At 35.4% G+C, this 27140-nt stretch overlaps 1 protein-coding gene across 3 annotated transcripts in view; it reads right to left on the minus strand.

The window, feature by feature from the left end:
• The window catches only part of LOC113235072 (LIM domain only protein 3-like), a 49233-nt gene extending 25505 nt beyond the window's left edge, over positions 1 to 23728 (minus strand). Inside the window, exons 1-2 of one of the 3 annotated variants that reach the window (XM_026470629.1) lie at positions 23322 to 23728; positions 8482 to 8518 (exon numbers count right to left, since the gene is read on the minus strand). The gene's annotated coding sequence lies outside the window, so the exon portion shown is untranslated. The remainder of the gene's footprint in view (positions 1 to 8481; positions 8519 to 23321) is intronic. The other 2 variants (XM_026470630.1, XM_026470628.1) reach the window with 2 other exon arrangements.
• Positions 23729 to 27140: the final 3412 nt, after the last annotated feature.

The raw sequence follows: 27140 nt of genomic DNA on the forward strand, positions 1-27140 counted from the left end.
ATATATATATATATATATATATATATATATATATATATATATATTATATTACTATATATCTATATATATTATTATATTTTCCATCATTAATAAACGAATGCGCCCCAAAAATGTATACGAATAATCGTCTGTCCAATCCCCAGTGATTCTTAATAGTTATTATTTCAGTAAATTTTTGTTTCGCTTTTTTTAACAAGTAAATTCAGATGAGGTAAGAAAAACACCAGGGGAAGAGGGACTTGAAGCCTTAACTCATACTTTAAAGAGTTTAGCTTGTAGTCTATAAAATAGACAAACAAATTTGTTTAAAAAATATTAAAGAGGTGTCGCTGCGAGGCTCCAAATCCAAAACGCAGAAAAAACCATAGTAAGATAGTTGTGAAATCTGGAGAACACGAGGTTTACATTACCTTTATAAGAAAACACGATGGCTGTTCCTTTTACACCATCTTTTGGGAGAAGAGAAACAGTTTTTAGCAAATACATCGTAAGTAGTGAATTTAGCGTAATAATTATTAAAACATGTAAAGCTGATGAACAAAAGCAAGTTTAGTGTACTTAAAAATTCTAATAAGACTTTATCTTTTCCTTACCCCAACTAACCTTGTATAAAATAGAAATGCTTTGCCATAATAATGCCCATAGATATATGAAAAATGATCATGGAAATGATAAATATATATCTATGATCCTGCCTAATGTTAACCATAGATAATGATATTAACCGACAATGTGACCGAACGGTACGCGTGTGTCTCCAAAATGCCCCGGCGGAATCCGAAAGTATAGTTTATTTTCAATCTGTGGGGATAACCAATTCTAGCCATTAAATCTAGCTCTAGTTCAGTTAATTAAACTGTTAATACATAGTTAGTTTCTTGACCAAATGCAGTAATTATCGGACAATTTAAATAATTCGATTTTTTCAATTGATCGCGCAACTTTTTCGTAACTTTAAAATTTGTTTTTTTTGCTCGAAAATGTTTGAAATTCTCGATTTTAAAATACTAAGCTAGCACACATACAAAATTTTGAATGAATGAACGAGACACATTTTAAATAAGTAGCTGTTGGACGTGTAGTTCTTATTGTACGTTATTAAACGTTAGCAGCTTATATGGGGGTGCATTCATTAATTAATCAAGAATTACGAAATCCTATTACCGCTGATATCTATGCGACATTGCTTACGCAATATTTATGTAAATATATGACGCAGATTCTGATATAGCTAGAATTCCAGATAATTGACCATTAATTCCAGTAGTTTCTTTACTTAAATGTTTATAACTACTGCTTTAATACAGTAAAACAACACTACTATATCGCTTTATAAACTATATGGTATATGTGAGACACAGTTACTCATCTTATCAGGCGCCCCTGATTCTGCAACATTATATCGTTTCCATTACTTTAAGTAGATTTCGATGTTTACGTCAAACGTAGCAGCGATATTATCGCAATTTATTTTATTAATACGTCCGATCTAATGGCTGCCCGAGTGATGCGTCAACTTGGATTAGATTATTTATTGCTATGCTATGAGAAGATTCCTATTAAACATGACACTGATATTACTATTTCTACGGAAACATTTGTAGAATTAATGCCCATGTTACGCCTAATGTACCTACAGTAAATTGAACATTTTGTATGGATAATCACATAAATTACTTTTAACATTTTTTTCATCTTTAAAGAGTATAATTCACTGGTTTGTTTTATTAACAGAAAGATCAAATACTAAGAAAAATTCCTTCGATCCGGCTGGTGTCGAACCAGCACCTTCAGCATATCGTGGCTGACGCTTTCCAACCGAGCTGCGGACCGAACCAGCTCACGAATTTTCTATGTGCTTGTTGTAGATCTTTATTTTTAGTTTTTAACGCAACGCCATCTGTGATATATTTATGAAAGTTTCTCTTCAATTAAATTTCGATCTTTGTATTATTAAATTATAACAAACTAGTCGAGCAATTTTACGAAAAGTAATTGAATATCATATAATCATATAATAAAGTTAATATTACGGATATAAGTCAATAAGAATAATTCATCAGTCCCCTAGCTTTGTTATTCGTAATAAACTCAACATCAAAAACTTACAAACAACTTGGTGAAATTACAGGCACATGGGACTTGTCAACTTAAAGCTCAGGGTGACGGGCGCAGTGGTAGCAATGCCGCTCAAATTTTTGTCATTTAAAGCTTTGAATGGCACTGCAACTGTTATGGGCAGACGTGTTTACTGTTAGGGAACTGTTAAGGACAAGCTTATCGTCAGGCACACGACATGTTCATCCCAAAAAAACAAAAACACAATGGAACAATCTAGTCACTACAACATTTTACAAGAACATAATACTTCCAAGCACATTCCACTAACGACTGTTCGTTCCATTTATACACCACTAAAAACGTAACTATTAGCATAATACGTTATTTATTCAAAACGTAAACATGTCACTTCCTACTTATCCAACAAATGGAAAATGGATTTAAACAATAAATACATCGGAGCTCGATAGCTCTGTTTCCTTTTCACGATTAATAAACTCCGATTATGAACGAAACATTTGAATATCAAAGGCTCCAAGTTAATAATGTAATCGAGATTATGCCGGTGCGTATCGAAATGATTCGTTAATATTAATTCTACAGTTTATTCGAAATTAAGTCGGCGGGCGAGTTCTTGTATTACCATACTCCTACATTTCACGCACGATCATTGCGACATATGTTATAATTTGTAAGATTAGAACGAGTCACTTCTAACTTCTTTCTTTAATGTAGGGGAGAAGGGAGCACCTCTGAACAATTTTTTACATATCTGGTTGTAAAATCCTAAATCATTATTATTTATTTTTTTGTTTGCTGCAGTAGTTACACCTATTATTTGGCTATAATCATTCATACTAAGCACCATCAAAAAGTCTATAATACTGTCATAATTCCCTTTTTTGTGAAAAAACTCAAATGTTCAAAGCTGCCCCTGGGGCAAATATAAACGCGTCTGGGGCACTTTTGAATTCATCAATTTAAATGAAAATAACTTCAAATCAAATCAAATCATTTATTTCTTTGTGATACACAGGTTATAAAGTTGTTACAAGAATGAATTTTGAATCACTGTGATGATGCCTTATGGCAAACAAAGTTTTCTTAGTTTTAGTAATTCTCATGCAATAATTTGTAATAATATTATAATCATGCAGTCCAATTAATGCAACCTATTACTAATGAAACATAATAACAATAGTAAAATAATCAATAACAAATTTATTAATATGAAATGTAAATTTTATAAGAAATCTTCAATATTATAGAATGTCCAATCATTTAGGTAATTAAATAATAATTTCTTAAATTCTGCACAATCGTTGCAATTCCTAATTTCAAGTGGAAGTTTGTTATAAACCTTCGTAGCCATTACTATTACACTCTTTTGAAGTAGAGCAGTTTTACATGATCTACTTTTCAATTGATGAGAACGGCGGGCTCGTGTGACGAATTCAAATAAATGAAGATGACGCTTTACGAAAAGTGAAATTTCAAATATATATAAGCATGGTAAAGTCAGTATTTTCAAATTTTTAAAATGTGGTTGACAGCTATCTGTTTTTTAAAGCCGCATATAGCCCGAATACATCTCTTTTGGGCTTTGAATATGCGTTCAATGTGTGGTGCATTTCCCCAAAAAATGATTCCATACCTAAGGTTGGATGCTACATAACCATGGTAGGCGGTCACTAGAGCGTCTAAATTTACTATTTTCGATAGCCTAAACAATGCATAAGAAAACTTTAGTATCTTACCACATACATATTCTAGGTGTGTTTGCCATTTTAGATTATTATCTATATATAAACCTAAGAACTTTACTGTCATTGTTTCACCGACCTCCTTGCTTTCATAGACCACTCTAGTTTGCATAGGTTTATTGTATCTTTGTTTAAAGTTCATAACTTTAGTTTTGTCAAGATTTATAACTAGATCATTATATTTAAGCCATTCAATAATAGAGTTCAAACTTGTATTTATATTTGTTTCATTGTCATAAATTACCGTACACACTTATTTATTGCAAAATATTTTTATTAAATCCGTTATCAAAACACTTACAATATTTATAGTTCTTCAATCTGTTTAGTTAAATCTATAATTACAGGACTATTACAAAAATAAATTTAGACAGAACCGAAACTCAATTGAAGCTTAAATTATTCACTGCAATATGAAAAATAAATAAAAACTTAACTTCTTAGATAATTACTTATAAAATCACAGGAATAGTATAAAACAGAATATAAATAACTAAAAAAAGCCTCTTCTCATAAAAATATTAGGAGAGGAAGCTAATCAGAACCTGTAAACGGAGTTCAAAGCTGTCCCCTTTGATTTGTTCAAATGGGTACTCTATAATGGGTACTCTATAGAATAACAAATATTTTTCAAGCGTAAAAATTATTATGTATTAGGTCCAATGAATTAATGCTCTATATGGCTCTATCTGACGATTATTTTAAACCGAAATGAGTTTTTTAATTTAAATACGTTAACCAATTCAATATTGATCCTATTTCCACTTATTCATCACCATATCGTGTTTACAAACAAGATGTCTTTGAGACTTGCCATGAAACTCTCAGAATTGCAAAGTTGTTTTGCCGATTCGGCATTTTGAATGGACATTCAATTTTAAATTGTTTCGCAACATTATGGCATTAAATCTGCCTTTTGAATCACAAAAAAAAAAACTTTTTGTGTATTTAGAAGTTTTATTTATACATACTGAAAACTGGGAGTGAGTTTACTTACATAGTAAACGACGCAGAAAATTGTGATAACAAATACTTATTTCTAATGACTTCTTTATACGGTATGGTACCATTTCTTAATCTACGTTTTTATATATGAGCCATTAATTTTTCTAAGCTAGTCAAGTGTGTAAAGGGTGAAAGTTTTAAAAGGGTAAGGAAGGGATACGACCAATAAACCCCTACAATCCCTTTTAATACGATAATGTTCCTCTATCTTTCGTCTGCAGTCACACACACGCCCCTCGTGTGCTAATTGAATTTAAGGAATAAAATCCAATCGCCCGATTCTTTATTATTCAAGATCCAATTTGGATAAGGTCTGATCGGTCCGCGGCGCGCGGGGTGAGGGCCGAGAGGGGCAGTCGAGAATAAAATTGGATTTGTCACTCAAAACATAAGGCTGCCTTTAACTTTAAGAAGTAAGTACCGACTTTATCATTTTTCAAATTTACAAAGATACATTCACAATTTTATCTATTTTTAATTACTTCTCAAAATAATGTATCTAACACTGGGCATTGTTTTCAAATAAATTTGAAAATTGTAAAGTTTTCTAACTTTATAAAGCCTGGTTGCTATCGGGCAAACTCTATTATAAAATTTAAACCCCGGAATGATATTTTAACCCCTACGGTGTTGATGAAGTGTTGGGATAAGGCACCCTTGCGCACCGGCACGTATTTGTTTGCGCATAGTGCGAGCGGGCGCGGGCGCGGGCGACACGGAACAGTCGACAGATCCTGCGATAGCGGTAATAACACTGCTATCACTACCGAACACCGACCGCGATGACGCGGATTTGAATACCCCTAAATTCTGCATTGTTTACTTTTCACACACGTTTGTGTTGGGTAGCTAAACAAATTGTGATTGATGTTATTTTGCTACGATATATTTTAGATATCAGTTTAATTAACTTTAGAAATAAATTATTTATTTAATAACAAAATATTTTATTCATCGAACGCATTCTGTCGTTTAAAAATGTAAAAAATTATCAACACATTCCACAGCCTATTGTATTTAAGTTGCTTAGTTTAGCATTACAATGCTGCACATTATTCACTGAATAAATATTACTATCCACACATCATCATCCTTTTTAGACATCCCACTGCTGAGCACGGGTCTCCTCTCAGAGGGTTTAGGCCATAGTTCGCCGCGCTAGCTCTATGCAGGTTGGGGATTTCACACGTTTTCCGAGGGCTGTGAACCTTCTTCAACGTGCAGGTTTCATCACGATGTTTTCTTTCACCGAAAAGCAGATTGGATATTTCAAATTAAGTTTCGCATATAAATTCCGAGAAACTCAGAGATGCAAGCCTGGATTTGAACCCACAGTTTCTGCTTGAGAGGCGGTAAATCAAACCATTAGGCTACCACGGCTTCTATAAACTTGATTTATATTTAAACACAGTTCTACATAGGGCGCACTATAAGTTTACGGAACTGGCCACTGGCATAAACAATATTTAAAAAATAATTAGAACATTTGAAAATGGAACTCTTTGGCTGTAGAATACAGTTTGTTTCATCTGACTGTCACTTGTTTTTACATTGTAGCGGCATTTTAGAAATTGGTTGTCTACATCATGCATTTAACGCGTGAAAATTTTCGCCGTGACAGTCAATTTGACTGAGCTCAAAAAACGGATCGCGTCACTTGATGCAATGCCATGCTTACCAGATTCAACGAAGGGGCGTCAAATTTGGTGTGGAACATAGTAACAGGTGACGAAACACGGATTTATAGTTACGATCCTAAAACAAAGCAGCAATCGAGCGCATGGGTCTTAAGAGACGAGTCGAAACCAACCAAAGTGGCGCGCGTGCAAAGTGCCTTTAAGCGGTTGATTGCTTCTTTTTTTAATAAAACTGGACACGTGGCTACTGTTGCTTTGGAGAATCGTTGTACCGTGAATAGTGATTGGTACACGAGCATTTGTTTGCCGAAAGTTATTGACAGACTCCGTAAAAATAACCGTAAATGCGGTATCATCTTGCACCACGATAATGCCAGTTCTCACACGGCCAGACAGACAAATGAATTTTTGAAGGTCAACAACGTTGACCTTGTGAGCCATCCCGCGTACAGTCCCGACCTAGCACCTTGTGGCTTTTATTTATTTCCAAAAATTAAGAACCAGTTACGCGGTTAACGATTTTCATCACCTGAAGAGGCTGTCGAAGAGTATGAAAAATATGTTTCAGAGATTCTCACGGAGGAGTGGCATAAATGTTTCAAAATGGGTTCATTCGTATGAAAAAGTGCATCAACGCTGACGGAGAATGTTTTGGGAAACAATAAATTCATTTCTGACCATTTATAGTATTATTTTCTTATTCATTCAGGAAACTTATAGTGTGCCCCACGTATATCAAATTTTAGGAAATTAATTGCCAAGTACTCGGACAGCTAGAAGCAATTTGCTTTAGACGTTTGTGCAATATCCACCCAACCCTGGTTTTAATTAAAACTAGTGACGGAAATGACACTGTAGTGTGAGGCACGTGGCAAGAGGGAACGGAATTAATGACAAATAAACAGTGGCTTCTATTAGTGCCACCACAGATTGCTATAGTGCAAGATGTATAGAGGTGACTAGAATTGTCGCTATAGGGTGACAACCACGTCACGTCTACGGAGATATTTAATTCTTCTTTTATTGTCAAAGATACCAGAATTTATTGCTTCTACCACGAACATTGAATACATAAGTCACTAATAGCGTCACTATTTCATAGTCGAGAATACGTTTTGTCATAATTATCAACCAAATTTGTAAATGTGAATTGTCACTGACAATTATCATGGTAATTATTTCGATAAATACTTATACCTTGGTATTTATAAAAAATAATTGGAACAACAAAATGTCGTGTCATGTATTTGTATAAGAGACGTATCTAAATGTGTCAAATGTCACACTTAAAAAAAGTGAAAAACCAAATCTGACACAATACTATAAATTAACAAGGATCATTATCATAAGAATTATCAAAGAAAATAAATATATTGATAATTTTGAATCCTCTTACTAACCCATTACAAATCCGACTACTGGGCACGAATCTCCTGTACGGAAAAGATTCAGATCATAATCGGCCAAAATAGCTTAACACGGGCAAAGAATTTCACGCGTTTTTCAAAGTTTGTGCACCTTCTTCGATAAGCAAGTATCATATTTATTTTTATTGAGTATCATGATATTTTTTGCTGCAGTGATATTCGTCTATTTTTACATCTATTTTTCTTTAGTGTGTTCGGTCTTGGTGTCCATAATAATAAGCAGGTATCATATTTTGCTTCACTGTCAGTGAGAGATATTGCTACTAAACATACAACATAATTGAAAAGAAGTTCTTGAAACTGGACAATACGCTCTTAATTATTTATCAGCCTTTACTATGATTCATTTAACAAGATTGATGGTTAATAAACCACTTTAATTTTATATCATGTCACACAATGTTACGTATATTTCACAAAAATACGAAATTATTTTGCCCTTTTTAATTGTATACCTAGTAAAATCAAATATGATATTATGTTCCATTATAATTAGAAAGTGTTTAGAAAATTATACTTAAATAACTACAGAATTATAAATAAATTGAAATGTTAATACAAAATGGCAATCATGAATTTAATACTCGCCAATTAAGAATGTTGTAACAAGACGTTGGTGTAGAACCTGCAACAAAATAAGTGGATTTTAAAAACTATACAGCATAAAAAAACACAAACATTGAAGCAGATTGAAGCCCTAACCTAGTTTATCACTACAGTCTTTCAGTCGATATAACAGACAAACAAATTAGATAGATAGATAGACACATTACATAATAAAATAAACTAAACATATAAATATATAATAATAAAATAAACATCATAAAATAATGTGGCCAAAGGCGGCCTTATCACTAAGAGCGGTCTCTTGAAGACGCATATATAATGCAGCTGTAGAGCTCCTTGTGAAAGAGTATGCCCTACATTTATTTCTCTAGTGAGTTTGGGTGTAATTTGTGGTTGTCCCTGTGTGTGTGTCCATGGCACCCGCGACTTTTAAAAAAGAAGAACTCGATATATCAGTGACCCGTTTTTTCACCAGGTTACTTTTCTGTCATTGATTTTTAACTAAGTTTTGAAATTATGTTTACCCTATTCCTTACTTATATTGATCACTTGAATAATGATTATCGAAAAAATGCCTAATAGGCATATCATTGCCAAATAACTTTACAAATACCGTATTTTTAAAGAAATAGCAGGAAACCCGTGTCTTTTTAAAACTATGATGCATTGTAATAAAAAACGCAACAAAGAACAATATTCTACAGAAGCGGCATGCACTTCGCATGCGTTAATGCCTACATGTCGGAACGGTGTCGTGCACGGTGCAATTGGTGCAAATCTGTCGGCGTGCGAGCAAAAAGCTCACTGGTGGCGCAGCGTGTTGACTTTGCTCTAATTAAAGCTTACTGCTGCAAGGATTCATGAAAACGCTGCACACAAGTGGCTACTTCAAAAATCGTTCACATGATGTATGTATCAAAACTATTCTAGGTGTTAATACGAGACATATTACAAACAAAATTAACACGCGAATCCATTCAAATGTTACGATTTATTTCAGAAATAAACATTAATGAAACTTTCTCGTTTTCAACATTAATGGGAGTAAGATTTTAATTTCTAAACGTGGAAATTCGCTAATGGCATTTGAATGTTCATCTTTACGTATACTATAATAGTAATCATTTCGTGAATTTTCCTCATATAATCAATTTAGTTTTTTTACTGATGAAAGACACTTATTTATCTCACAGTATGCACGATTATTTAGTCTACTTTATGAGATAGAAATATTGAGTATATAATAATTCACTGATTACAGTGAATTATTATATAATCAATATATCTATATATTTGGACATTAGTCCAGGTAATGCCAAGTAAATGTGAAATAAAGATTTTATCATGTTTTTTTAATAGCTCGTTTTTACAAATATCAAAAACTTTCAATAAAAAACCCAATCCTCATTGTCATCATCAGTAATATAGTATCATCTGGTAAGCAATTTAAAAAGTTAAAAATATAAAGAAATATTTCTTTCATCCGACTGGACTCGTCGCAACGTCCAGTCGGGTCGAAGAATTTTTTCTTTGTATAATGTTCAATCTTTGTATCAATAATATTGGGCTTAAAGTATGAAATTGCCGTTTTATTGCAATAGGTTCTTTGAATTTTCATAGAATCTTCATGGTTTGAGGTTTTCGAATGAAACTTTTTTCAAATGGTTTCTGTGATTTTTTTTTTAAATTTGAAACATTTGAATATCGACTTTCAATTGTTTTTGTTATTCAATTTAGACAAGAAAGATGGATACTGCGAAAATTCGAGTGATTTTTGAATACGAGTTCCGACGCGGAACTAACGCGGCAGAAACAGCCCGCAATATCAATGCTGCGTTTGGAGAGGGGTCTACTAATGAACGCACCGTGCGATTTTGGTTTAAACGCTTTCGTGATGGAAATTTCGACTTAAAGAACGAGTCACGAGGAAGACCGCCCACACAGGTGAATAACGATGAATTAAGAGAGATAGTGGAAGCCGATCCTAGTCAAACTACCCAGGAATTAGCGGCATGATTTAACGTTACCTTACCCACAATATTGACTCACTTGCGTCAAATCAATAAAATAAAAAAATACGAAAAATGGGTGCCTCATGATTTGACTGATCTGCAGAAAGAAACGCGTGTTGAAACTTGTGTTGCCTTGTTGAACCGGTACAGAAATGAAGGAATATTGGATCGAATTGTAACATGTGATGAAAAGTGGATTCTTTATGATAACCGGAAAAGAAAAATGCAATGGCTGACCCCAGGTCAAATGCCACAACAGTGTCCTAAAGCAAAACTTACCAATAAAAAGGTAATGGTAACTGTTTGGTGGTCTCAGCATGGTGTTATTCACTATAGTTTTCTCCGATCTGGTCAAGCAATAACGGCAGATGTCTATTGTGCCGAACTCCGAACCATGTTGACAAAACTAGCAGTAAAACAGCCCCGACTCTTGAATCGATCTTCACCATTATTGCTCCACGACAACGCGAGACCTCACACAGCACGAGAAACCATTTTGACCCTTCAGGAACTGCAGTTAGAAACCATTCGTCATCCTCCGTATTCACCAGAGCTTGCTCCAACGGACTACCATTTTTTTCGTGATTTGGACAATTATCTACGTGACAAGAAATTTTCTTCCCAGGAGGCAGTACAAAATGCTTTCACACAGTTTGTGCAGTCTAGATCGTCGGAGTTCTATCGCAAAGGCATTAATAACCTTCCCATTAGATGGCAGCAATGTATAGATAATAATGGCAACTATTTTGATTAAATAAATTTGTTAAAAATTTAAAAAATAAACAATTTAGATTTTCAGTACAAATCGGCAATTTCATACTTTAACCCCTATTATTAATATACTTGTGGAGTATTTTCACAAAAAAAGAGACGAATATTATGCTAGTAAAAACATCACGATATTAAATCAAAATATAACAAGTCCAACGCCGTTGCATGGATGTATTGCATATGCCGCATCTATTCATTCGACCTCTGGAATACTCGTTCGTTCACTGGTGTCTCGCGTAATTGATACAGAATTTCGCTCGAAGCCCGTACTACAATTGCTTGTGAAAAGCTCTGTGGGTGGCACGAGTACATTATTCCTTTTGATTTAGTTAATTAACATAGTTTTAGCAGATCACGTACACAAAGTGTAAATGTTAACAAAGGCTGGTCTGACTGTGGCGTAAACATTGATGCTGTCGTACATACGTCACTACAAGTATTCAATAATATTTCTTAAACTCGAACTAGAGTAATTAAACAGATAAATATATACCAACATGTGCAATACTAATCATAAGTAAAATCACGATTGACGCCGGAACATTCGTTCAGAAATTTGTAAGTATGGTAGTTGAATATGAAACGATCACTGAAAGCTCGGAAATTAAATAGCCGCTCATATCCGCCCTGCTGAAGTGTGTCGTAGCGGTAGCGAGCGAGTTGCGACATTCCTACTCCACCGACACGACGTCTTTATTATATGCATATCATTGCTAAATGACATAAAATGGTTAAGTAATATTTATCATCTACCTTTGTCCTGCCTTTTGAGAGTCATTGTCCTGGACACGAATGGCCACGGCTGATCTAGAAGTCTATGAACACGCTTCGGACTCAGGTTGGTCAAAGTAAGAACAATTTTTTCAGATGGGGATTCTAATTCTGCGGTGTGATTCAAACGATGGTCTGCCTCAAATCGCGTGTCCTAACACGTGCACGCTTGAGAATTAAATGGTGGCTACTAGTGACGCGGTCGGTGTGGCTGAATTCTGGGCCACAGTAGTGTGGTGCATGTCATCGATACGATAAGAAGAAGATGAAGTAATATTTGTAAATGAGTCTCTTATGATTGTCCACCCATTGATGCCTATATCAACGACCAAACATTTTAATCTCTCGTTCATTACCTTTGACTCACATATCTTGTCAATAACATTAACTAAGCCAGAACTATTTCGCCGGTGATTGTGTCTAAAAACAGATAATAAAAGCAATAATATTTCATAAAAATCAATTTGAATTGAAACGTTTGAAACATAGTAAACTGCAGGGCTAAAGTGGCAGTAGTGGCAGAATCATAACATGATTAATTGACAATTCATATTATGAATTTCTTACAATTCATATAACGCTATTCATCTATTTGACAGTCAAATAGATGAATTGCGTTTTTCGTTTTGTTTGAAAATTCATAATATGAATTGTCAATTAGTCATATTATGTTTCTGCCAATGCGGCATTTTTAGCCCTGCTACTGCTACTCTCCATACAAATGCACAGGGAGATTCTAAATCTTTTCGCATTTTCGTCAGCTGTAGCTGGTCGTTATCACGAATCTGTTCTATAGATTCAATGGATTCAAGTCCCAATGGCCTTTATTGTTTTTGACACAGTCGTCAACTAAATATGTCACATCGGCAATACCGCATTTTTAACCGACTTCAAAAAAGGAGATGGTTCTCATTCAACTGTATTTTTTGTATGTATTACTCCGACATTTGTGAACCGATATCGATTATTATTTTTTTGATGGAAAGGGGGTACCTTAGTAGCAGTCACATTCAAATTCGAAGAAAATATTCCACCTCTAAGGGTGGTACATTAGGGTATAAATCCGGTTTATTAAATTTCACCCACTTGTTATTAACCGATTTCAATGAAACTTGACAAATAAATGTAATTTCCGTAAAAATAAAATGTTATGGTGACCTAGAGCTGATCTGATAATGTGCAGTGTACAGCAGCTACCTTGAGTTTGGGCTTGATGATTCGTTTTGACGAGGATTTCCATAGGCGTTTCAGAGACCGCGGTAACTAACATAGCAAAAACGGACAAGTACTTTTGACGTCGGTTTTTTATAACAAATAATATTATAATTGTGTACATTTTCATCTGGCTGAATACCGAAAGTGTATTTTATTTGTAATTAATACAGAGGTTGTAACAAAAAGGTAATAACGTCACAACAATATCATTATTGATAATATATAAAAGATACTGCTCACAAATCATGCATCAAAACCGATAGACAAGGCAATCTTTACTTGAATTAGAATTTATAGAGCTACGATTATCTATTTTATCGATCTAGATGTAGCAGAGCTCCTTGGGAAGAGTCTGTCCAGGTAAGTATTGCCACCTTACCTATTTCTGCCGCCAACCGGTAAAGTAAGCATTACTGCGTTCCAGTTTTGAACGGTAAAGGTGCTGGTGAAATGACAGACACATGGGACGTGTTAACTTGTTTGAGGGTTTGGGCGCAGTGGTAGTGCCTCTCAGATCTTTGCGATTTGAAGCTCTAAGTAGCACTGCAACAGCTATGGAGAGGCGCGTCGCTTACCAACAGGCACACGACTTGCTCGTCTCTTCTCTATAATACGCACCCATACCGCAATGAAAACTATCAAACATGTAAAAATAATAATTGCTAATTAAGCACCATACACAAACAACCGTTTCGGCATTTCGAATTTAATAGCATTTGTTTTCGAAACGCTGTGGCATAATTGAAATTCAATACGGTATTGTGATTGCCATGTGTAACAGTAGGAATAAATGATTTGTATATATGGTACGAATGTTGGGTTTTGCTACGTTTCTCAGAACCCAACTGCACTTATTCAATTATATTGTGGATAATAAAGACGTATGTTTTAATTATGTGTTGTTATCTTAATTAGCACTCAGACAGCTAGTATATCTGCTCATAGCTGTGGCGTCGCACACGCATTAGTCATGAAGCACCAATCAGTACACGGCAATAAATTCAATCACACGCGATTGCAAATGCGAAAGACATAATGGTTTTTGCTGCTTCTTAAACGAAGTAATTACCAACACTCTCATTTTAGCAAATTTCGAATGTAGTTCAAATATAAAAACTGATACATATGTGAACATTGTAGTAGCAGTAGAGACCATACGAAAGAGCAGGGAAGTACACTTCTATTTCTGCCGCCAAGAAGTAGTGCTTAAATTACTACGTAAGGATACTGGTGAAATTACAGGCACATGGGACTTGTCAACTTTATGTCTCAAGTTGACGGCCGCTTAAATTAAAGCTCTGAGTGGCACGGTAACTGGTATGGACAGGCGTGTCTGTTACTACCAGGCGCACCACTTGTTCATCCCGTCACTTGCGATCATAAAAAAAGAAAACATCTCCAAACTTTTGTTTCAACATATTTTGATTAAATTAAATTAAATTAAAGAGTAGTTCTATGATTTATGTACGGAATAAATTCAAACTTATATTAAAATTGAAAGTATTTTTATTTCTTAGGGAAGAAAATTAGACTTCAATTTGTCAAATTGATTAAATAGTATTTCTAATTCGTAATGCAGATTCTCTTGAGAAACGTGAGTAAGACACTCTAGGGATTCTCCTTGTAAATAGATGTTTGTTGACATTTATCATTTACAGATTCAGATTCAGATTCATTTATTTCTCAAATATAACATTACAGTATAAATTGAACTACATGTCAAAGTATAAGAAATTATTTTGAGACCCTCAGACAACAATGAAAATTATAAGAAAAATACACAATAAATAGAAAATTAACAATTCATTATATAATATTGTCATTAAATTACATATCAAATATCATTCTCCATCAAGGATTGTCACAGGTTGAAAACAATTATACAAGAGTATATTAATGCGGTAAAAATTAGAATAAAAATAGAAAATACTTAATTCGTTACAATTATAAGTCCATAAATTTATTTACAGAGTATAAAGGATTTTTCAAGAAAAGGTCTTCATAGTAGGTAGGTCCGATGACACGCGGGTTTTTCTATGCAAGTGCCATGCGTCGGGGGACTGTTCTCAAATGACAAGTACGGCGAAGTGGGATGCCAGAAACATTTACAGTACCAAATGAAGAAAGATTATTTCTAACGTACATTATAATTTCGTATATGTAGAGTGAATAGTGCGTCATTATGCGTTGCGCTACAAAGAGATTTCTGCAGGAATATCTGTGTTTTACCCCAACCAATACGCGTACGGCACGTTTTTGCATTGGCATGACTCTATTGGCATCCGTGGAGTTACCCCATATGAGTACATACAATAATTATTTAAAATATAGTAGGCAGAAATATTTAAGGATTTTTAACATTGAAGTAAAAAAACAGTCAACAATATTTGATATAAAGAATTTGTTTCACCATTTAAACTTCGCAAATGTTAAATTTTGCGTGTCCACAGAGATCTACGGAAGGGTTATACATTGCACTATCCTTTTTAGCAGACGTCTGTCAAGAACAGTCAGATTATTCGAATATTTTTGTAAATAAAAAAATAAGTCCATCTCACCTAATGGAAAGTGATGATAATGTCGACGACGTTAGCATGCACACCTAAATAATTAATGAAATAAAATTATATTAAAAATGAAATTAAATGAAAAATGAAATGAAATTAGACAATGAAATGAAAAATTAAATTAAATTAAATAAAGTGAAAATAAAATGAAATGAAAATTAAAAGAAATGAAGTGAAGAAAAAGCAAACGCTTCCTTAAACAACATTATTCATGTTTTTCACATTTTCCATGAAAATTTTACCGTTATTCTTAACATTAATTACATTTTCTAAAATGCATTGTAATGCCAGTACAATGAGATAAATTTCTTTAAGTTATCTCCCCGGGATACTCTAGGGCCCAGTTTGAAAATAGCCCTTACAGAACAAAGATTCTAATAATGACGGCGGCATTTTCCCAAAGCAAAATACCGTAAATAATCACTATTTCTATAGCTTAAATGAACTTAGATTGGTCTATTTAATAAATTTCTATCTATTTCAATAATTAAATTGTGGAATTATGCAGAGCGGTTTCTACTACTTATTTATTTGTGTACCGCATTTAATTTGGCATCTTGAAGTTAAGGACTATTTAGATACACGTGATATTCTCAACCGATATGGGTAGCGAAATCCGAGTGAATATGTATGTGGTATTCCTAGTGTTTAAACCTCAGCGGATATCGCTACCGCTACAGGTAGTTATACGTAAATATGTCTTTATATCTAAACATACAACAATATCAACAACATTTTTTTTTCATTTCTATCTATCTACAACATTAGTAGTTGTCTATCTATCATTGAGTAATGTAAATTGTATGCAATTATTTTTTTCTCATGGAGAAATATTGTGTATTTTAAACTGTAAATGATTCTACTAACTTGGAAATAGCTTGTTCTAGAAATAATCGCATCTTAACTTCAATATGAAGGAACTATCTTCGGCAAACAATACCTAGGTAAGTCATTAATATAGACCAAAAACAAAAATAGTTCTTGAAAAGACCCTCGAGTAACGTCCTTGCTATGATATAATAAGATTCCTGTGCAAAATTTATTGTATTGCTATAACATAGCAATATAATATTTAAATATTCAGATCTTTTACGTATTATTCAGGTATGTAATGAAAAATAAAATAAAAGAGATCTAACTGTCTAAAGTAACATATATCGTTTCTATTGTTACTATTCCTCTTGGCGTCTAAAAACTGATTGAATTAAACTTAGATGATATAACAATACATCAATAGTTTGGTAAGATGCTAGATGTTTTTGTGTAGCAGAAGCTTCAGTAAGAGATGACGATATGCGATGAGTATACATTTTAGAGAAAAGCTCTTATTAGTGTTGGCGAGCCAATTAGAAGTGTTAGGCGTCGGAGCTCTCGACGACTACCCTTGGGGGTGAGCGGGGCGCGGGCAGAGCTCGACGGTAGAGACTGTCCAATTAAACTCACTCCGCCACCGCCGACGTCGCCTGTCGACGCGGGAACACCACCTTCACGTAATTGCGTAAGCCACTTCTAAACAATCCTCTACATTTTTTTCACCATCGTTAACAATGAAATCATGTCAGACGCCACAAGAACTCCCCCTTCATACTATGTAACCATTGAGTTGTTAATTAAATTCGCACAACACAGCTACCAGCGTCGACTCGAAAATACAAGACGCTATCGTCGAGGGATAAAGACGATTTCCCTTCGATCCGCGCTAAGTCGTCTGTACTAACGTTGCCTCTTGTTTAATTACAACAATAGTAGCCCCTAATGAGAGTTTTGCGCTAATAAGCGCTGCAGAATGTAATCAACATGCCTCGTCGCTCTAATGAGCCGAGTTCCTGGCAAAAACAACCGACGTCGACATTTTACTGGAGATTAATTAGGCGCTCTACTCATATGATCTTAGTACGAGTCGGCAGCCCCTGGCCCGGTTTGTTACTGATTAACATGCTCCGAGAAAGTACAACGTTCAAATCAACTTCCTAATTAACGAGGGGACGCAGACTGTACGAAAGTGACCATTTTTTTTCTCAACCTAATTTTAGCCATTCGTAAGAAATAAACATGAACATAAATACAAAATGTAGGCGTGTTAATTTCTTCACAACTTCTATTGATAGCAAAGTACATCATCCAATAAACGTCGTTAACTTAAATAAGTACGTTTGATTACGTCGTAGCTAGCTACCCCATTAAAACTTAACGAGGGGCAACCCCGGGTAAAATAACTAACCCAATTTCCCTTTGCCGGGAAATCATTAAAAGTCTTAAAAGGGTCTTTTCATATATTTTTTACCCCGGAGCGTACGTGCAAATAAACACATTTTTACATACTCGAACAAACAATTCCCCTAACGAGCTCGCGCGGGCGGCGGTCACTGGGTAAACCGTGCCAGCCATCGCCGTCGCGCCGCCACAGCGTCGTTCGGGTTCGATTCTACGGTACCAGCTGTCCTTCTCAAACTTCGACCAATTGGAGTGGGATGGCAAGAGCGTCGAACAGAATGTTCGCTGCGAACAGCTTTTGCGTCGGTGGACAGCCCGCGCGCGCGCTAATTGGAAGGATACGCCCGGAAATGTGTCTCGTTACACGCGGCGCCTACCTGCCACTGCTCGCCTAACGACACTCTGATTTATTACAGACTATATATTAAAATTGATATTTCAAACCCTTCCTCTAGACCTCCAAATTAAACTTATATCAAACGGAAATTCCTAACATGTGTTTATGAAAAGTCAGTGTGTTTAAAACACTTATACCTACTTAAGGTAATATATACCTTTGAGAAAAGTTTCCCGTGAAAGACGCATTGAAATATATCCAAAACGAGCACTCGAAACTCTATCCAGTGCTATAAAAATAAACATCCAATTACTGAACAGCGCAGGTAAAGCGCTATTTGTGAATTTCATGAGGACTTTGTGTGTTAACGTATTAATAAAAGATTTGCCAATTAGTGCTCACGATGTACACGCTCGTATAATTAATGGATGTGTTGTGTCGTATTAGCGTCGGATATAATCTGATTCGAGACTCGTCGGCAATTACCGAAGGCTACAAAATACGACGAATTCCGCGTAATTACTGAGAATATTACGGCAGTGAAGTTAATTGTTTTCGACTTAATTAATTAAGCTTTTGTTTGAAACTAACAGCAAAGTGTAGAGTTGGCAATTCTAAATTGGATCTTGTAATTACCCTCCCCTCCCTTTCGTAGAAACTGTGTACTTTCAATTCTGGGCGAAGCTTTGTTAATGAAATCAATTATAATTGGGAGACAATGCGAAGCCTACACGCATTGCTAAATCAATTACTGTGCCTTAATTAATTTATGCTTGTTACACTAATTACTGGAACTGACATTATTGTGATAGATCTATCTATTATTTAACACGGCGCGGGCGCGGGCGGTGAGTCGGACGCCGCCGTGGGAGTGGGACCGAGCGAATACTGTGTTGTCTGCTTCATTATGGAGAGTTTCCATGCGAGATCGTCAACGGATCGTTACTGCAGCTTCTAATGAGCAGCGTTAATAATAAAATAATAGACGCAATTTAAAATGTTCGCCAACATTTGTTATCAACTTGTTTGTTAAATGATTGTCTGACGGCCATGGTCCCGTTGATGTTTTTCATTCCCATGGGTAATGGATCCATTTAAACGACACCAACGGGCGCGCACGCATGTCTAATTAGCGCCTTATTGTTGTACTATCTACATTTCGACAGAATCTAAACCAATTTTGATTACAATGTTCATTGACGACGATTCGTTCTGTCATATGCCGAATATAAGCGTAAATAGTAGCGTAAGGATTTTGGATGGATTCGATCACACTTATTTGTATTGTTTAATAATAATTCCAAAATTATACACGTTTGTTTCTGTTGACGTAATTTCCATTTGACTTCAATCACAATAAATATATTTTTGTACTTAATTGAACGTTGCTGAATTAATACAGTTACAATGGAAAAAACAGTTTTTGCCCTAAAATTTCTTTTTTAACCCCTTTTAGATTGAAGCAATCGACTAACGTCCCGGTAGTTAGTTTAATTAAGACACAATAATTAAAACAACAAGCGATGCATCAGTATGCGAGTTCGTGGGGGCGCATACACTTGGGACTAATCCACCGTACCCCATTATCCCCAAACACGTACGTGAAGGATTTCTTACTACATAAGAAAAGAGAAGTTTGAAAACCTTTTTTTTTTCAAATAACCTGTTTCAGAGTGTTTTATTATTATGAACTTAATTTATTTTGTATTTCATCAAATAGTCGAAACCTACCCTCTAAAATTATTATATGACTATATTTTAACTTACTTTTAAAAATCGTCACATTTAGCGCAGAAGACAGAAAGAAAAAAACCTTCATTTGACTGCTACAAATGACACCACAAAAGAAAAACAAAACAAACGAACAAAAAAAATACAAAAGGAAGTAAATTACAATTTTCGCTCATAATGTAAAAGTTATTTCTACAGCTCTATTCAGAATTTCATATGCTATGTTGCGATGTAAATAATATTTTTTATTAGAAGTATGTAGCTAGTCCAATAGTGTAATAAAGGAAATGTACAATACATATAAACAAATATTTTTAGCGCGTTAATATAGTGCATCCAGTTTCAACACATCTTGAATAATCTACATTAATATATTTTCAGTGGTGGATGTTTATAACAAATTCCAACTGAAATTTTTTCCGACTAGAAACGGTGTTGCCATTGCATAATCTCAGTACAGAGTACTAAAAAACTGACCTCAACAGTACGTGGAGATCTATTTGCCAAGTTTAATTGAAATCGGTTACCGAAAAGTATGCAAAACTGGATTCATTAGGGGTAGTTTGCCATCCTTAGAGGTGGAATATTTTATTTAAATTTAAATGGGACTACTGACGAGTTATCGCGTAACATACATACAAAAATAAACCAAAAAATACAGACTTGAGACCCTCCTCCTTCTTTTAAAGTCCGTTAAAACCCATGACCAATACAGCAATATAGAATATCCGATAAGTCATTCATTCATTCAAATTTGTTATATTATTTGACACTTTTTAGATCTGTGTTTGGTAAGATAAGGGAAGTCTGGCACTTATTAACGCAGAATCGCATTAAGCCGGTCAGAAAAAGTTTTTGTCCATGTATCAATAATAGGATATTTATTTATTTGACTGATTTGACTCAGTAGTGTTGTTTTATCTAGATATAATGGTCTCTGTCATAACAACTCATGTGCTGACTTCAAATAATTTTTTACAGATATAATACGTGCCTGCTGAGTCGGACACGCAGAATACTACCAGGGTCCTCATTACCACCAATTTAATCTAGTACAATAGCAACCTCTTTCGGAAGTTTTCCCTCAATACTACCGTCAGTTTCAGTGTTGGACTTAAGACCCCAGTTAACTATTTTGTTACTTATGAAATTGTACGGTATGTCGAATATCAGCTTTGTTTTATGCTCTTACTGGTATCTCTTTATTACTGTTCCTTGCTGTTCGTTTGAGGATGCTTTTGTAAACGGTCTTATAACTATTATTTAAGAAATTTAGTGTGACGTCTAAAATAAATAAGATATTGTTAATGTAAGAATGAAATATATGTATAAACCGATTCAATCAAAGTGTTGTTTGGTTTTAACACAACCAATTAAAATAAAAGCACCATTCTTAATCCCATTACTACGTAAGATAGCTCGGAATTTAAAAAAAATCCTGCTGTACATAATTAAAGAGGATTATTATACATCGTTACAAGCCTGACCAAATTTAGCCACAACAAATAAAGATTACAATACTAATTAAAAGTTAATTTCAGATTCGGAGATAGAGTAGCGATCTGGGTAATTCTATTGTGTTTAACGAAATATCTGTTTCGAAAATCTTTAATTATAAAAAAAGAGTTGTATCTAATACATCTCTACTTTGTACTAGGTTGGAGGTTACAGGATGTTAGCATATCATACCATAACTAATGTTTGGATTCATTTGAATTAAGCGATTTTGGTAACAATTTAAAAATATTTATAAATTATGTATTTATTTAAATAGCAAAAACATTGCTTTATTCGTAATGTACTAATAGTGTTACACGAATTTTCGGTTATTTTTTTTTTTGTAAACGAACCCTTGAACGCATTCTCGTCTAATCAAATTAAGAGAGTTCTTGCTGGAGTGCGTAGTGAGAAGAATAAGAGAACCTGTATGAAAATATTGATGAATGTAAGAGACACAAGAGAGGTTTGTCAGGATCGTACTAAGTAGCGATTGATAGTACCCCAATGGGTATTTACAAGGATGTGAATTGTATTGAAAAAACTTTTTAATTTTTATTCTAGTTATGAAAATTAGTAACTCTTTTAAGTGTTAGTACTTACTTGTTTTACTAAAATTAATTAATTACCTAACAAACTTACTAATTTAGTTAGTTTAGTATGATAGTGAAGTAACACTATCAAGTAAAAAACAACCATGTAAAGTTAAAAGAACACTCAGCTTTGCAGCTGCTATGTTTAATTCCAACTCTATGCCACTTATAATAAAAATGGTTCAAAGAGCAAAGTTTAAAGCTATGTGCCGACTGACTGTACCTAGTTCCTTTTAATAAATGAAGTTAAATCAAAGTTAAAAGTAAATTAACTTTTAGACTTAAAAGTCTAGCGTAAGCGAGCTGAACTGGGTAGCAATTAAGTAATTAAGCGTCTGCGGTCGGCAAGCGCCCCCGTCTTCGACACATTCGATAGCCACGCACTCATCCGATAAAATGACTAACAACTTTGTCGTATATACTTAAAATAATATTATATTGAAAATAATGCAAAACATGTATTTATCTATTTGGGTTAATTGTAATCGAAATCTTTAAATAAATATGATAATTAGACAGCTTTTTGTAAATATCAAATTGCTTAAACTTGTTTGTTATTTAGCTTATAAATTATGCATTGCTTCATTATTTTAAGAAATTTATTGGCTATTAAACTTGCAATAATATAATGTTCTCTATAATTAATGTCTCTAAAGGTTGGCAATGAGTTCATTTTGTGGAAATCTTGTCTAATTTTACACATTAACGCGCCCACTTGTAATAATAATCGTATTGAAAACAAAGTTTGCTCGAAAACTTAATTGTAACTTGGTAACTTGATTACCACTTAAAACTTTTATAATTGTAGATAACACATTATAAACACATAATTATTTATATGATGGTAGCGTCATACGTAAATAGCATCAAAACATTGAAGTATATTTAGATGTAATAACATGTATTTTGTTCTCATTCTCTTCAGCATGTAAAGGATCAAAACAGAATCTGAACCCTTTAATTAGAAGCAAATGCTTTAATTAAAAGTTAATTTCCGTTTACAGTGAGCAAGCGCGATAGTTATCAGTATAATAAATTAGTAGATAAGCTACCAAATTGCTATCATTTTCCCATCAGAAGTTTAATTAAACTCAGTAGGTAAGTGGTACTCGTAGAGACGTCAAACATACATATTTAAATAGAAGTAACAGACCTCTATGGTTCCTTGTGAAAGATGTAAACACAGCACTACACCAAATAGTTTACTCCAAATACTTGTTCTTTTAGGCAGTTCCAAAACAAAACAAATTCACAGCAAAGTTAGCTCACTGAAATAATAGTCCACTTCTATTTTGTCACTACAAGATTAGAGATGTGTTAAGTGACTAAAATTCTAAAATCAACAATGGTGTTTATTGTCCAATTATTTACGCAACTGTCGACTACGATACTTTTTACAGTTCTTGGTGAAACATTGACGAAAAATGATTAACCGGCGAGCTGTCTATCGTAGCTCGAGTAAAGTTTGCGAAAGAGAGAAGTCAAAACGACACGTGTGGCGATGAGGGAGGCTCGCGACGGAGTGAGCTGGCCGAGTGGCACGAACACGAGTATCGCACGGCGGCGGCCCGCGCCCCAGGCAGGGCGCCCGCCCCGTCCGACAGCCCGATACGGGGAGGAATGAAACAACACTCTAACATAATGACGGGGTCGGAACACTTTAATACTCTAATTGAAAAAGTATACTCTGACAACGGCTTTTAAGTGTTATTAAGTACTTAAATAAACCCAGAAATGTTGTGTTGCCTCGCTATGGAATTATAATTTGGTTAACTGGCAATAAATTAGGATGATGTCATTAAATATATAAATAAATATAAATAAAACCATGCTAAACTAAATAAAGCGTGGACTTATTAACCAACATTTTCTATAAATGTTGAAAAATTTTATCGTAAAACTTGAAAAAAAGCAATTGGCAAGAGCGTCACGTCCCGCAATGCTACATGTGAGGTAAGAAATATCGCAAACACTACCTCGCTAGTGGATACCGGCCTAAATTCAATTCCACCCCTTTCCTCGACGCCCGCTCCAGTCGGAAACCAATCTTCTTTACATTCCCTCGCCGACAAATTTATATTCCTCCAAACGTCCTCCCTAATAGGAGACGGCCGAACGGTGCCGAAGGTGGTCGAGTGCGTAAATTATTAAGCAAGCGGCAGCGGTGACCGCAAAGAAACGGCAAGTGAGTGTCCGGCGAGCAGCACCGTACACCGGCGCTGAGAATTTAATTTCCACGGCCGCCCGCCCTCGCCGCCATTGTCCGCCAGTATTTCATTACGGCCGAGCTTTTCTATTAATAAATCACTCTTCGCCTGTGCCGTTTAATTACGTCCCGGATCCGGCCAACGTCTGATTACACTTTCATCGAACATCTAATTAGGAGTGCAGCCGGGAGGCGGAGTGGCGAACTGGCTTCAGCGGACGTGTGTATTCTTTGTTCGGCAGATATTACGCTCATCCCGCATTACGTGGCGCTAAAGCGAAGGCAACGTCGACGCCCGCCACCCGCCGCGCCGCTGCACTGCCTTCGCCGGAAACTTTGAAATGAACGAACTTTGATTAAAGTCCATCGCTTGCACTGCTTAATTCAACAATTAAAACATTCTATTGTTAAATATGCACAAATAGACGTTGAATTACAGAAGCAAGTCAAGTCAATCATACATACCTACATTTTAATATGAGAATTGATTTGGACTCTTGTTGATATTTTGAGGAAATCTTAGACAATACAAATTGTACAAAAACGATAGGTTGCCGCCTGAATCGCATAAACTTTCCACCAGTTTCCAAGAAACATATTACAATTACATAGAGTTTATAAATGATAATTCTTGCAAAAACGGTTTTAATTACTAGCATAAAGTTAGTATATCGAAGTTACCTGTAACTGGAATTCAAACTTTTTTTTGTAACAATATATCGAATAATAAACTTCTTCGAAATAATAAGTGGAATGTACCGCTTGCATTTTAGCAAGGCTCTTATTATTCCTTTGCTAAGATGTGAATATAATTAGTGGACCTGGTGAGTAACGACGAGGAACACATGGCGGAGAAAGTTACGGACCAACCGGCTTTGGCGGCGGTGGCTCAAGACCTTTTTTAATTTCCTGAAGCCGAGCGGAGCGGAGGCGAGCGCGGTCGGCCGGCCCCGGGCCCGCTGCCCGCCCGTTTAACTTATTGCCACGGTTAACGAGAATACGCCGTTGTGTGCCGGCAAAATTGAAGGATTTACTCCGCGTCCCTCCTTTATTAAACGTATTGCACACTCGCAGCCTCCGTGTGTGCGTGCCCGACTCTACACACAGTATGCCGAAATTACATTTCACATGAGTCGTAATAACAAGGGCGGGCGTAAATCACGAGCATTATTAGTTTCTCTTCGTACTCCTACCATTTGTCACTTTCTATTGACAGGGAACGCGGCTTATTTGACCAAAAATACAATATTACCTACTCATATTATCTGTGAAAAATACTACCTTCGTGGTACCTTGCTGCATAGAATGTAATTTTTGTATCAAGTTAATTTTGTTGTATTATTTGAAAACTTTCTTATTTATAGTATTTTTTTGGCGACGTAGTGTATGGCAACGATATTGTATAAAGCTAATGAAAAATAATTTATTAACCGTACGCTAGGCAGACAGGCAACACCAGCGTGTGCGCCCGCGCGCAAGACGCAATATCACCGGACTTCCTGTAAGCTAAGCATATAGCCTCAAAGTTTCGCAATATACGCGCACCAAGCCCGTCCTTTATTAAAAACTATTCTCACATTTTTAATTAAAACTGTGTTCCCCCACTAAAACTTTATTTAAGCAATAAAGGCAGCGCAATTAGCGGCGCTGTCCCCGCCGGCGACTTCACCTACTTTTCCTCTGCTTTAATGAGTGTTTTTTAATAAAGCCCGAGACTGCTGCAAGTTTATTAATTTAGTTTAACTTGTGTCACGGCACCGGCACCGGCTCCGTTTACTGCCACCCGCCCTATTGCTCGCCGCCCGCCCGCCTTACCGCCCGCTTCTCACACGCCACGCCGTACTTTTTAATTTTTTACTAGACTCTAATCATTACAGGAAACTAATACCAGTAAACTGTATATCTCACTCTCTTAAGCTTTTGTCACTTATGGTATAAATATAACAATATAAATATACATATATACGTGCATCGCAAAATAAGCCGAAAGATGTTTTCTGGTTTACACATTACGATTGCAAAGTAACAATCGTTGTCGAGCTGCGAACTAAAAGCTTCAATGACGTGGGGGCCCGGCGTGGTGCACCCCGCACCACCCCTCCAAGTGTTCCGGCCATAATTACATTCCCGTGTCTAACAAATGGAGAATCGGTGTTGATTTGTGTTTAGCCGAGTCCGTGATCCGCGGCCCACGCCAGCGCCTGGCCTCGCACTCTGCGACTCCTAGTTTGCCAACTTTACTATTCATTTTCCTCGCTTTCTGCCTCAATCTTACCGAGTCTCTAAAGTATCAAATTATTCTGATGAGGATGATCCTCTATGAATTTGGAAGCATAACTTATTTTCGTTACTTAACGAGTTTCAAATGTTTCAAATGTGATTAAAAAATAAAACAAAAGCTATTCCAAGAATAAACATTTTTAACCCACCATAAATGCCCGTTGTAATATTAATGCTTTTTTCCGAAAATAAAAAAGTGTTAAATGGGAATGGAATGAAGCGTTGCATTACTTGCGAGTTGGTAATTGCGAGCATATCGGCGAGTGAAAAACGAACCTCGGCCGGCGCGCGGCGCGGCGGCCTAAAAGCTTCGCGGCAGATTGGATCAGCACACGGATTTTCCATTACGCGACTATTCTTTACTTGGTACGCTTTGAGAAGTCCACAACGGGTCATGCACGCTATAAATCCACTTATGCTTCATTTTACCTCTCGTAGACAAGCACTATAGCGTAAAAGTCTTGACTTTTACACGGGCTTTTTATA

The sequence above is a fragment of the Hyposmocoma kahamanoa genome, unplaced genomic scaffold (genome assembly GCF_003589595.1).
Source record: "Hyposmocoma kahamanoa isolate Upper Pololo Valley unplaced genomic scaffold, ASM358959v1 87, whole genome shotgun sequence".
NCBI classification, from domain to species: Eukaryota; Metazoa; Arthropoda; class Insecta; order Lepidoptera; family Cosmopterigidae; genus Hyposmocoma; species Hyposmocoma kahamanoa.